The sequence below is a fragment of the Ahaetulla prasina genome, chromosome 6 (assembly GCF_028640845.1).
Source record: "Ahaetulla prasina isolate Xishuangbanna chromosome 6, ASM2864084v1, whole genome shotgun sequence".
In the NCBI taxonomy this organism is placed as follows: domain Eukaryota; kingdom Metazoa; phylum Chordata; class Lepidosauria; order Squamata; family Colubridae; genus Ahaetulla; species Ahaetulla prasina.
This window is the reverse complement of record NC_080544.1, coordinates 12,017,470-12,030,263: the sequence shown is the minus strand read 5'-3', so window position 1 is coordinate 12,030,263 and position 12,794 is coordinate 12,017,470. Positions and strand designations below refer to the sequence as shown.

The window sequence follows — 12,794 nt, the reverse complement described above, 5'->3', positions numbered from 1 at the left end:
CAATCACACTAAATGTCATACAATAATTTCCATTTTAATTTGTGGGTCTTCATGGTGTGATGTTTCTGTTCTCTCTCTCTCTCTCTCTCTCTCTCTCTCTCTCTCTCTCTCTCTCTCTCCCTCCTTCCGTCCCTCCTCTCTCTGTGTATTCCTTTCTCTCTCTCTCTCTCTGTCCCTCCCTGTGTCTCTCTGTCTCTCTCTATATATATATATGTCTCTCTCTGTGTGTGTGTGTGTCTGTCTCTCTATGTATCTCTCTCTCTGTATCTCTCTCTCTGTGTATCCCTCTCTCTCTCTCTCTCTCTTTAAATCTTTCAACCCATCTTCTTTTTTCCTCCAGAAGGTAGAGAAAGATAGGAATTCATACCAGTGATCCTTCAGACAGTGATAAATGTGAGGATATGAGAAGATATCCCCAGTCCTCCGGTAAGATTCTTCTCAGAGAATGAAAGATTTTTTGGGAGGGTGGGGGGTAGAGGGAAGGATAGATCTTCCCCATTGTCTATTATTTTGTAATTGCCTTCTGAATTCATAACTGTTTCTTTCCAATACACACATAACAACGCTTTTTAAAAAATTATATATAAGGGTTTTTTTTTTTTACTTTTTAAAAAATTTCTGTAAGCCCCTTACATTTGTGGGTGCTCCATCACAATGTTTTAAACAGTCCAGTCTAAAAATAGACTGGACAATCCTTTGGGTTGGGGGTGATAGACGGCTCCTACCTTGGGCAGGAGGTTGAACTCTCATCCAAGTAGCTTCTTCTGTTCGGAAGAATACAAATGAGAACATTCTTCAGAATTGAAGAAGCTTCTTGGATGAGTAGTGAATTGTCTTCAAGGAACAACCAGAAAGTCTAGTTGCCTTTCAAAAAGAGTACCTTTGGGATAACCATGACCTGGATGACAGAGAATCACCTGGATCCATCCAACCTTGTCAAAAACTTTGCTGGAATTGAGATACACTATAACCACTTCAGTCCTCTTATCCACTAAAGAAATTACATTGTCAAATATAATGTTTATCTCACATGACCTATTTATGACAAAACCCCATGAGAATCTAGAAAGAGTGCAGAGAAGAGCAACAAAGATAATTAGGGGACTGGAGGCTAAAACATATAAAGAACGGTTGCTGGAATTGGGTATGTCTAGTTTAATGAAGGACTCACTGGAGAAGAGCCTAATGCTGGTAACGATTGAGGCAAAAGATGAAGGGGACGACAGAGAATGAGGTGGTTGGATGGAGTTACTGAAGCAATCGGCGTGAGCTTAAATGGACTCTGGGAGATGGTAGTGGACAGGAAGGCCTGGAGGAACATTGTCCTTGGGGTCGTAATGGGTCAGACACGAATTCATGACTAACAACAGCAACAAAGTTTAATGAAAAGAAGGACTAGGGGAGATATGATAGGAGTCTTCCAATATCTCAGGGGATGCAACAAAGAAGAGCGAGTCAAGCTATTCTCCAAAGCACCAAAGGGCAGGACAAGAAGCAACAGGTGGTTTTATTCTATGTTTGGTTTATGTATAACAATACCTTGTGATTGACCCGGGAAGCCGGGGGGGGGGGGGAAGGGGTTTTTTTGGGAGGGAGGAGGGAAAAAAGGGGTGAAAATGTCTTTGTTTTTTTAAAAACTTTTTCAATTAAAAAAAAAAAAAAGAAGCAACGGGTGGAAACTAATCAAGGAGCAACTTAGAATTAAGGAGAAATTTCCTGACAGTTAGAATAATTAATCAGTGGAATGGCTTGCCTTCAGAGGTTGTGGGTGCTCCAACATTGGAAGTTTGTTTGTTTGTTTGTTTAAAAAAAGATTGGACAACCATTTGTCTGAAATGTAATAGGGTTTCCCACCAGAGCAGGGGGTTGGACTAGAAGACCTCCAAACTCCCTTCCAACTCAAAGACCATTTGACGGCCATCTCCAGGAGAGCTTTCCACCAGGTTCGCCTGGTGCGCCAGTTGCGCCCCTTTCTAGACCGGGATGCCTTGTGCACAGTCACTCACGCCCTTGTGACGTCTCGTCTGGACTACTGCAATGTTCTCTACATGGGGCTCCCCTTGAAGGGCATCCGGAGGCTGCAGTTGGTCCAGAATGCAGCTGCGCGGGTGATAGAGGGAGCCCCTCGTGGCTCCCGAGTGACACCTATCCTGCGCAGGCTGCACTGGCTACCTGTGGCCTTCCGGGTGCGCTTCAAGGTGTTGGTGAACATCTTTAAAGCGCTCCATGGCATAGGGCCGGGTTACTTACGGGACCGCCTGCTGCTACCGAATACCTCTCACCGACCCGTGCGCTCTCACAGAGAGGGACTCCTCAGGGTGCCGTCGGCGCGACAGTGTCGTCTGGCGACACCCAGGAAGGGCCTTCTCTGTGGGGCTCCCGCCTCTGGAACGAACTCCCCAGGACTTCGCCAACTTCCGGACCTCCGAACCTTTCGCATGAGCTTAAAACTTACTTATTTATCTGCGCTGGACTGGGTTAGTTTTTTAAGTTATGGGTTTTTTAATGGGTTTTATCTCCAAATTTTAATTGTGGCCAATTTAAATAAGTTTTTTAATTGTATTTTAATTGTATTTATAGTGTATTGTGTATTTTTACTTGGCTGTGAACCGCCCTGAGTCCTTCGGGAGAAGGGCGGTATACAAATTTAAATAATAAATAAATAAATAAACTCTGTTATTCTGTTATTCTATTTCTTCTGTAATGTCCTTCTTTTGAATTTTTTTAAAAATTTCCTGCTTAGTCCATTCCTCTGGGATTTTCTGAAGGTCTCTTTTTGAAATACCAATCAGTTCTAACATTGCTTAGCTTTTGAGTCAACCAAGACATGTTAGGTCCTGTCAGTCAGAGCCAAAACATTGTATCCAGCGGTGAAATCCAACAAATTCTGACAGGTTCTAGAAAACCAGTAGAAGAAATTTTGAGTAGTTCGGAGAACTGGCAAATACTACCTCTGGCTGGCTCCAGACTGGGGTGGGAATGGAGATTTTGTAATATCCTTCCCCCAGGAGTGGAGTGGGAATGGGGATTTTGCAGTATCCTTCCCCGGAGGGGGCTGGGAATGGAGATTTTGCAGTATCTTTCCCCTGCCACACCCAGCAAGTCACACCCACCAAGCCACACCCACAGAACTGGTAGTAAAAAAAATGGATTTCACCATCAATTGTATCCCACAAAACTGAACAGGGGCTCTTACTTTGGAGCGTTTGATGTATCTCAGCAAACTTTTATGGGTAATATAAACAGGCAAATACTGAAACAGGGAGCCTAATATCTTCTTATCTGCGTGCATTGTCCCCAGATAATGGTGACTAGAGAAAGTAATGCGCAGAGATGTTTAGATACCATGTCTTCTTTAGAAACAACAGGAGTTTCTTCTGCCGGCCTCTTTTTATTCTGACCAGCTTGCTGTCTTGGAAATATTTATTTCTCGGTGGGTGGAATTATTGTTTGACTTGGCAGCCCCACAGCAACTTCACATGGTTGATAATGAAGGCCCAAAGGGTTATTACTATTTTGGTTCTTGGTTATGTCATCCAACTGGTCTCAGATGACAGGAGCAGGTGTCTCTGCCACTGGTATAAATATAATAAAATGAAAGGAGCAAGGAATTGCTGGAGATTTTCCCTTCAGGAAGAGAGGGAGTGTGCGAGGGAGGAAGGGAGGGAGGGAAGGAGGGGGGAGGGAAGGAAGAGGGATGATGATGAGGAGGAGGAGGAGGCAGAGAGAGGGCGGGAGGGAGGAAGGGAGGAAGGAAAGAGGGATGAGGAGGTGGAGGGGGGGAAGGAAGGAAGGAGGGAGGAAGGAAGGAGGAAGGGAGGGATGAGGAGGGGGAGGGATGGAGGGAAGGAAGGAAGGAAGAAGAGATGAGGAGCAAGGAGGGAGGGAGGGAGGGAGGGAGGGAAGGAAGGAAGGAAGGAAGGAAGGAAGGAAGGAAGGAAGGAAAGATGAGGAGCAGGGAGGGAGGGAGGGAGGGAAGGAAGGAAGGAAGGGGAAGAGACCATCATTTAGAACTTCATGCAGCTACATAGAGAAATATAGAAAACAATTAATCTAAGGAAGTTTTGTTCCTCGCTGTAATTCTACACTGCTTCTAAGCAGACCATGAAGGCCACCAATGGTGTCATTACACTGTCTGAGGGCAACGATGTCATTAGAGACCTGTAAATGAAGTGGTGTGGGTCAATAAAATGATGTCACCAGCAGCAACAAAAGGCCTTTGAGAATGAAGAGCTGGGCATGGAACGCCAACCAAGTAAGTAAAGTGGAAGTGGCCAAAGTCTACTTTCAGCAATTACAATATTTGACAGGCATTAGTGCCATCCTCAGTGTGAGAATAGTATACACCAAATATTCTCCTCAAGCGCTGATGTTTCAATGGAGTTGGAAAATAATTCCAAGGTTTCCCATTACCAATTATCTGGCTAGATGTTCTGGCAAAGATGGAGCAGGGGATGAAGCTGTATCTAAGATGCTCAAGGAGTCTTAATGGCAATACTGTCATCTCTGGTTTTTTGGTTTTTTTGGAGGAGGAGGGGGAGGGGAAAGGGGGGATGGGGATGGAGGATGGGAAGAGGGAGGGAGAAGGTAAGGGGAAGGAGAGAGAGGAGAAGGAGGCAAAGAGGGAGAAGGACGATGGGGAGCAGTGGTGGGTTGCCCCCGGTTTGGACCAGTTCTTGCGAACCGGTAGTAAAACTGAGGGTAGGCTCCGCCCACCAACCCCAACGTCATCAGGAAGCGCGTGCGAGCAAGCGAAGCAAGTTCATGCACGCGATCCCACTGTGAACCGGTAGTAAAGTTAAGTAGAGCCCACCCCTGATGGGGAGGATGGGGAGAGGGAGGGGGTGAAAGTAAGGGGAAGGGGAAAGAGAGGGAGGAGGAGGAGATGGCAGAGAAGGAGAGAGTAGACAGGGGACGATGGGGAGAGGGAGGGGGAAATTAAGGGGAAGGGCAGTGAAGAGGAGGAGGCAGAGAGGGAGAGGGAGGACGAGGAGGATGGGGAGAGGGAGGGGGTGAAAGTAAGGGAAGGAAGGAGAGGAGGAGGAGGCAGAGAAGGAGAGGGTAGACAGGGGACGATGGGGAGAGGGAGGGAGGGGAAATTAAGGGAAGGGCAGTGAAGAGGAGAAGGCAGAGAGGGAGGACGAGGAGGATGGGGAGAGGGAGGGGTGAAAGTAAGGGAAGGAAGGAGAGGAGGAGGAGATGGCAGAGAAGGAGAGAGTAGACAGGGGACGATGGGGAGAGGGAGGGAAGGAAGGACCATGAAGAGGAGGAGACAGAGAGGAGAGGGAGGATGAGGAGGATGGGGAGAGGGAGGGGCGAAAGTAAGGGGAAAAGAGAGGGAGGATGGGGAGAGGAAGGGAGGGAGGAAGGAAGGAGGAAGGGAGGAGGAGGAGGCAGAGAGGAGAGGAGGGAGAAGGAAGAGGGATGCGGGAGGAGGGAGACGGAGGGGCAAAGGTAATGGGAAGGAGAGGAGGAGGAGGAGGAGGAGGAGGGGGAGAGGGAGGGGGTGAAAGTAAGGGGAAGGGGAAAGAGAGGGAGGAGGAGGAGATGGCAGAGAAGGAGAGAGTAGACAGGGGACGATGGGGAGAGGGAGGGAGGGGAAATTAAGGGAAGGGCAGTGAAGAGGAGAAGGCAGAGAGGGAGGACGAGGAGGATGGGGAGAGGGAGGGGTGAAAGTAAGGGAAGGGAAGGAGAGGAGGAGGAGGAGGCAGAGAAGGAGAGGTAGACAGGGGACGATGGGGAGAGGGAGGGAGAAGGTAAGGGAAGGAGAGAGAGGAGAGGAGGAGGGAGGATGAGGAGGATGGGGAGAGGGAGGGGAGAAAGTAAGGGAAAAGAGAGGGAGGATGGGGAGAGGAAGGGAGGGGAGGGGAGAAAGTAAGGGGAAAGGGAAGGAGAGACAGGAGGAGGAGGTAGAGAGGAAGAGGGATGCGGGAGGAGGGGAGACGGAGGGGGCAAAGGTAATGGGAAGGAGAGGGAGAAGGAAGATGGGGAGAGGAGAGGGAGGGGAGAATGTAAGGGGAAGAGAAAAGAGAGGGAAGAGGAGGAGGAGGAGAAAGAGGATGGGAGAGGGCCTCTGTGGCTCAGGCTGCTAATGCAGCCTGTTATTAACAGCAGCAGCCTGCAATTATTGCAGGTTCTAGTCCCACCAGGCCCAAGGTTGACTCAGCCTTCCATCCTTTATAAGGTAGGTAAAATGAGGACCCAGATTGTTGGGGGCAATAAGTTGACTTTGTATATAAATATACAAATAGAATGAAGACTATTGCTAACATAGTGTAAGCCACCCTGAGTCTTCGGAGAAGGGCGGGATATAAATGTAAAAAAAAGAAAAAAAGAAGAAGGATCATTTCAAAAACTGGAAATACTGAGGGAGCAGACCAAAACCATTAACATCACCATGACGTGACAAAGCCTGAACTGGCTTGGACGTATGACATACTTAAGAAGGACAAGAAACGTTAGTTGGTCTGCTGCATGGTGCCGTTGTAGTTTGAGTTGTCATTCATCACATTGCACAAAATATAGGAACCGCACTAGAACAGGAAATGTCAGAATGTGTCAAATCTGTCCAGGCTAAAGGAAGAATTGACTCGTGAGCGACTCTAATCCAATCCTAATATAGAACTGGATGTGTGGTTAAGGTTTTCTCTGACAGAGTTAGTAGCTGGGTTTTGTTTCATTTTGATTCAGGATGTGACTTCAGGAATTTGTGGTAGCTGAAGACTTACACCTTCCCCTCCTTATTTGATCCTGGACTGCCACATGGAAAAGACATAATTCCAGCAAGGTGGAATTACATACTGGGGACATAAAACATCTTGCAGATGGTGGGATTTCGAAGCCGATATACTATGTCTTAAAAGGCGTATTTGTAGAACGCGAAGAGGTTTTTGTCTTGCATTTTTCCATCCCTTCAGATCATTTACGCGGTAACTATTTCATTTATATCGCTCAGATTTTATATGAACTGATCAGGAGCCTCAAAGTGACTCGAGACCCAGAACCTTTTACAAATCTTGTCACCAAAAAAGAAACAAGAAACCAGAACCCCATTTTCTATACCTATCAGTGTAGGAGAGATGTTAAATTCTGCTAACAATAGCACAGCGAAACATTTTGAGATGACCCTTGTTATTAACATAACATAATAACAGAGTTGGAAGGGACCTTGGAGGTCTTCTAGTCCAACCCCCTGCCCAGGCAGGAAACCCTACACCATTTCAGATAAATGGCTATCCAACATTTTCTTAAAAATTTCCAGTGTTGGAGCATTCACAACTTCTGCAGGCAAGTTGTTCCACTGATTAATTGTTCTGTTAGGAAATTTCTCCTTAGTTCTAGGTTGCTTCTCTCCTTGATCAGTTTCCACCCATTGCTTCTTGTTCTACCCTCAGGTGCTTTGGAGAATAGTTTGACTCCATCTTCTTTGTGGCAGCCCCTGAGATATTGGAACACTGCTATCATGTCTCCCCTAGTCCTTCTTTTCATTAAACTAGACATACCCAGTTCTTGCAACCGTTCTTCATATGTTTTAGCCTCCTGTTTTAGCTGTGGCCATGTGCAAAAATGGTGGAGCTTGCACTGTAACATTTGTCGCTTGCTCTGTCTTCAACCTGCATTTGGACTCCTTTGATGGATCACTGTACATCCGAGGGTAGAAAATACACGGCAGTTGCTAGGCAGCATCAGGACTCGTTCTCCAGTTGTCCAGCCCTACCTATTGTCTCCAGTTGCTTAGCAATATACAACCACACTTTCAAACCCCTCATTCCCTGACTCGCAGAGCTTTTAGTGCAAGTCCGCTAGAAGGGATCTTGGATAAATAATGAGAAAAGGAGAAATAAAGAGGAGGCAAGTGCCCTTTGCTTTGACCTCAGTGGACAGGATGACATAGTAGCAAGTGAAACACTAATACGAATGATCTCCTGGGTTTTGACTGGTAATATAGGAAAGTATTTTGTGGGAAGCCACTCCCCCCTACTTCCTAGAAGAATGAAATGTTTTGAGGAATATTTTTAAAAAGGCAGGATAAAATATTTCCCCTAAAAGTGAAATAAAAAATCTTAAGGGAGACAGAAACTCAGAGCCCCAGCTCCCTGCCCCCCAGCAGATATTTTGTGCCCATTAAGAAAGACTGGGCCAGCCTATCTACAAAACAAAAGACCTTCAACTCCAGGGTGAAGGGATTAAGAGATGACCCTTCAGGACATAATAGGATTAATTAACCCACTAAGAGCTCACTAGATTACACAATCTCCTAAGGACATTGCATCATCTTCAGACATTTCAACCAAACTTAGCTTAGACAACCTATAGAGCCAGCTATGACCCCTACGTAACCCCTACAACACCCAATAGAATACATGTTCTTGCACAGGAACAGGAAGCTCAAGAGAAGTTATAAAAACCCTTCACTCTCAACTCCATGTGGTCAGTTGCCCAGAACCACCCATCTACTTCTGCTTCATCAATAAACCATCTTTCCAATGACCCTTCAGCCTCCATTTTGTTTCCAGTGCCTTTCTTAGAAGGCTTGGAATTGAACCAGGTGGATAGTTCTTCCAACAATTTGAATATCACTTCTCTTTCTTTTGTGTTGTCTTGCAGAATCGACTCCCAAAGTAAACATTTGAGAAAACCAAGAGACTGAAACTCATCTAGAAACGGGTTCAGTCAGGGAAATATTTAAAACTCAAAGCAAATAATAAAGATCAGCCAGTTCTCCAAATTGTTCTCAACTGCATTTGGTCTCTCTCTCTCTCTCTTCAGCTACCCCTCCTATGTGTATGTGTGTGTGTGTGTGTGTGTTTTTAAACAGCTAAATAAAAGGAACAGATGTTAACATGTTTCTGCCAAAATTTCCACGAGCCCCTATAGACAGCCAGAGCAACTGAGCTGAGCTGTCACCATGGCAGAATTTAATTCCAAAACTAATAAACAAACACCAGGAAAACAATTAGGAAATGAAGTGCCCAGGATAAATGCTGTAAAAACTGGCAAAGGGGTTGAAAAAAAAAGCCACAACTTTTAGGATCCTGTGTAATCTGGTGCTGAATGATTGATTTTTTTTCTTGATAGGAATGGCTTTTGCTTTTAGCCAAGTTTGATCATTATTTCATGATGTTCTAAGAACATCAGAAGAAACTAAACTCAGGTTTACTCCAGGAAGAGAAGGAGACAGTTGTGTTGGGATCGAAAAAATCAACATGGCAGCCATAAGGACACGGCCATGCTATCATCTTTTAACAGAATAACAGAGTTGGCAGGGATCTTGGAGGTCTTCTAGTCCAACCCCCTGTTCTAACAGGTGACCCTCCACCATTTCTGACAAGTGGTTATCCAGTCTCTTCTTAAAAGCCTCCAGTGATGGAGCATCCACAACTTCTGAAGGCAAGAAGTTCCTCTGATTGTTTTCACTGTTAGGAAGTTTCTCCTTAATTGTTGCTTCTCTCCTTGATTGGTTTCCATCCATGGTTTCTTGTCCTGCCATCAGGTGCTTTGAGAAATAGGTTAAGCCCCCTCTTCTTTGTGACAGCCGCTCAAATGCTGGAACACTGCTATCATGTCACCCTTAGTCCTTCCTTTCTCTAGACTGGCCCTACCCAATTCCTGCAACTGTTCTTCATATGTTTGTGACTCCAGGCCCTTGATCGTCTTAGTTGCTCTTCTTTGCCCTTTTTCCAAAGTCTCAATATCTTCTTTGTAATGTGGTGACCAAAACTGGATGCAGTATTCTAAGTGTGGTCTTACTAAGGCTTGTGTGTCAGACACATGTGAAAAGGGATGGTACTTTAATTATACTGATATGACTACTATGTTAAAAAAAATTCTTATATCTCTCTTGTCTCCCAGACTCCCCAACTCACACAAACACAAGAGGTAGCTGTCTTCTGTTATGCATATGGTCCAATACATAAGTAGTGTAGCTAATGAACTCAAGAATCATTGGGGTACTATAGACTATCCCTCTGTTCTTGTTCATCAAGCATAGTGTGTTACTCTATTGCATAAGGTTTTCATGCTTTCCTGCTCAAAGGATTCATCTGGGATTTTTTACAAATTACATTCTTACTTTGTATCCAGATTCTAGAGAAGAGTAGAATACTAGTCATACTCATGAATGAAAGTGAATATAGGTGTCCTGCGATAATGTTGCAAGATCCAATCTGGGTTGGTCACCAGAACCAGGACTTTCAGACTCATGCTAGATCCCATCCTCAGGGAACTTCTCTCTAGTTATTCAACTCAGATTGGATTATGCAATTATTTATTTATTTATTTATTTTATTAGATTTTTATACCGCCCTTCTCCCGAAGGACTCAGGGCGGTGTACAGCCAAATAATAAAACCCCACAATATACACATTAAAACAGAAACTTAAAACCAAGCATATTACATAAATGGCCGAAATTTAAAACAATCAATTTAAAACCCTAAAATTCATAAATAACCCCAATTAAAATTTAATAAAACTTTTAAGCCAGTCCCGCTTGAATAAATAAATGCGTTTTCAGCTCACGGCGAAAGGTCCGAAGATCAGGCAATTGGCGTAAACCAATATTAGTCATATTATTCCTGGTATGGGGTAGAGGTAGGAGAAATGCCTAGATTGAACAGCTAAGAAGTAGATGCAGACAGAGATAAAGATCCAAGAGAGGGATATGGGAGACAAGTCAAAAAAAAAGCATAGCAATTGGAGTATTGAAATGGGCAAGAGACGATGGATAGATGATTTCTCTTTCTTGTTGTTCTGATTTGGTTTTTTATTTCTCTCTCTTTCTCTTCTTTTTTAGGTAGGTGACATGACTAGAAGTTAGGCAGGATAGAAAGAATATGTTTCTTAATAAAAGGGTGACATGGTTAAAAGCTAGAATAAGAGATCGAAATAAGGGAAAGGGGGAATAGAATAGAATAGAATAGATTTTTTTATTGGCCAAGTGTGATTGGACACACAAGGAATTTGTCTTGGTGCATATGCTCTCAGTGTACATAAAAGAAAAGATACCTTCATCAATATTAGTGTATACACTTTTATATAATAAAATAAAAGCAATAACAAGAGAAAACATGGAATAATTGAATAATGACAGATTGCAACTTAACATAAATGTGTATTATTATTAGAAATATATAAGTTGGTTCAATGTAATAACTATGATTAATTACTAGTTTTATTCGTATTAGAATGTATGACACTCAGGTGCCACACTGTTTACACATTGATACATATATATAAAATAAAATATTTAAAAAACTTGGGGGGGGAGAATAGTGTGTTACTCTATTGCATAAGGTTTTCATGCTTTCCAGCTCAAATGATTCATCTGGGATTTATTACAAATTACATTCTCACTTTGTATAGTACCTAGATTCTAGAGAAGAGTAGAATACTAGTCATACTCATGAATGAAGGTGAATATAGGTGTCCTGGGATAATGTTGCAGGATCCAATATGGGTTGGTCACCACGACCAGAGCTTTCAGACTCATGCTAGACCCCATCCTCAGGGAACTTCTCTCTAGTATTCAACTCAGATTGGATTATGCAATTAGACATATTATTCCTGGTAAAAGCCACTGGGCTGATTTAATAAAGGTAAACCGAGCCAAACTTGGTTAGTACTCCAAAGTTCCAGAGCTATTGGCTGGACTTGGGAGTTGAAAAAATGATAGCAAGCATTTCCACATGGTTGCCACAAAAAAAAACCCAGTATGAGTTTGGCTAGTTGAGAGATTGTTAGGGAATCCATTGTCAACAATTATATTAGAAAGAAAAGAGGAGGAGGGGGAAGGGGAGGGGATGGGATGGGGAAGAGGAGGAGAAGGAAGAAGGGAAGGAAGGAAGGAAGGAAGGAAGGAAGGAAGGAAGGAAGGAAGGAAGGAAGGAAGGAAGGAAAGGAGGAGGAGGAGGAGGAGGAGGAGGAGGAGAAGGAGGAGGAGGAGGAGGAGGAGGAGGAGAAGGAGAAGGAGAAGGAGAAGGAGAAGGAGAAGGAGAAGGAGAAGGAGAAGGAGAAGAAGGTGATTTGGCTTAAGTGTCTCTATCCTTTCATACTTCATGAGCAATGAGTTGATCAAATTATGCAAATTCCACACTTTAAAAGGTTATTGGTGTGTGATTACTCCAGCTTCATAACAGATATTGGAATAAGTGTAGCATCATATCCAAGCCTAATGGCCTACCCCCAGGTAGCATTTTATCATTTTTTGGGCTGTTAGTATTTATGATGGGGAAAAGCATGCCCCAAAGTGGTATTAAGTAATATTGATTGTTCAGTGTTCCCGCTGAAATCAGTGGCCGTTTGAAAAGTCTAATGGAATTGTGCTTGCAATCTTCTCTTAAAATTGAGAAGCAGAACTATAATGTGCTAAATGATGTATGATGACTGGACATGAAGCAGCATCGCCATCCAAGAATTTTCAGTCAAGCTTCTCTAATTTTGTATGACAGAGATGAATCCTGCCTTTGTTCAGCTCTTCACCGTGAAAGCATCTACTCCCCATAGGTATGAACACGGTGGCCTGTGTCAAAATCATCTACCATTGCTTGGTGGGTGATTTTTATCTACTGTTCCATCTTACCCTGACACAGAAATTAAACTGGAAGTTGGGTTAATGTTCTTGTGCAAAAGAACAACATTTTGGGCTTGCTTTTATAAAGTTAAAGGTAAAGGTTCCCCTCGCACATACGTGCTACTCGTTCCCGACTCTAGGGGGCAGTATTCATCTCCGTTTCAAAGCCGAAGAGCCAGCGCTGTCCAAAGACGTCTCCATGGTGATGTGGCTGGCATGACTCA

The 12,794-nt window shown here is 44.0% G+C and overlaps 1 long non-coding RNA gene across 1 annotated transcript; it reads left to right on the top strand.

Moving 5' to 3' along the window:
* Positions 1 to 3,982: 3,982 nt before the first annotated feature.
* Positions 3,983 to 8,728, top strand: LOC131201067 (uncharacterized). Its single transcript, XR_009155775.1, has 3 exons — positions 3,983 to 4,255; positions 6,691 to 6,929; positions 8,608 to 8,728. It is a non-coding gene; the product is annotated as an uncharacterized LOC131201067 (long non-coding RNA).
* Positions 8,729 to 12,794: the final 4,066 nt, after the last annotated feature.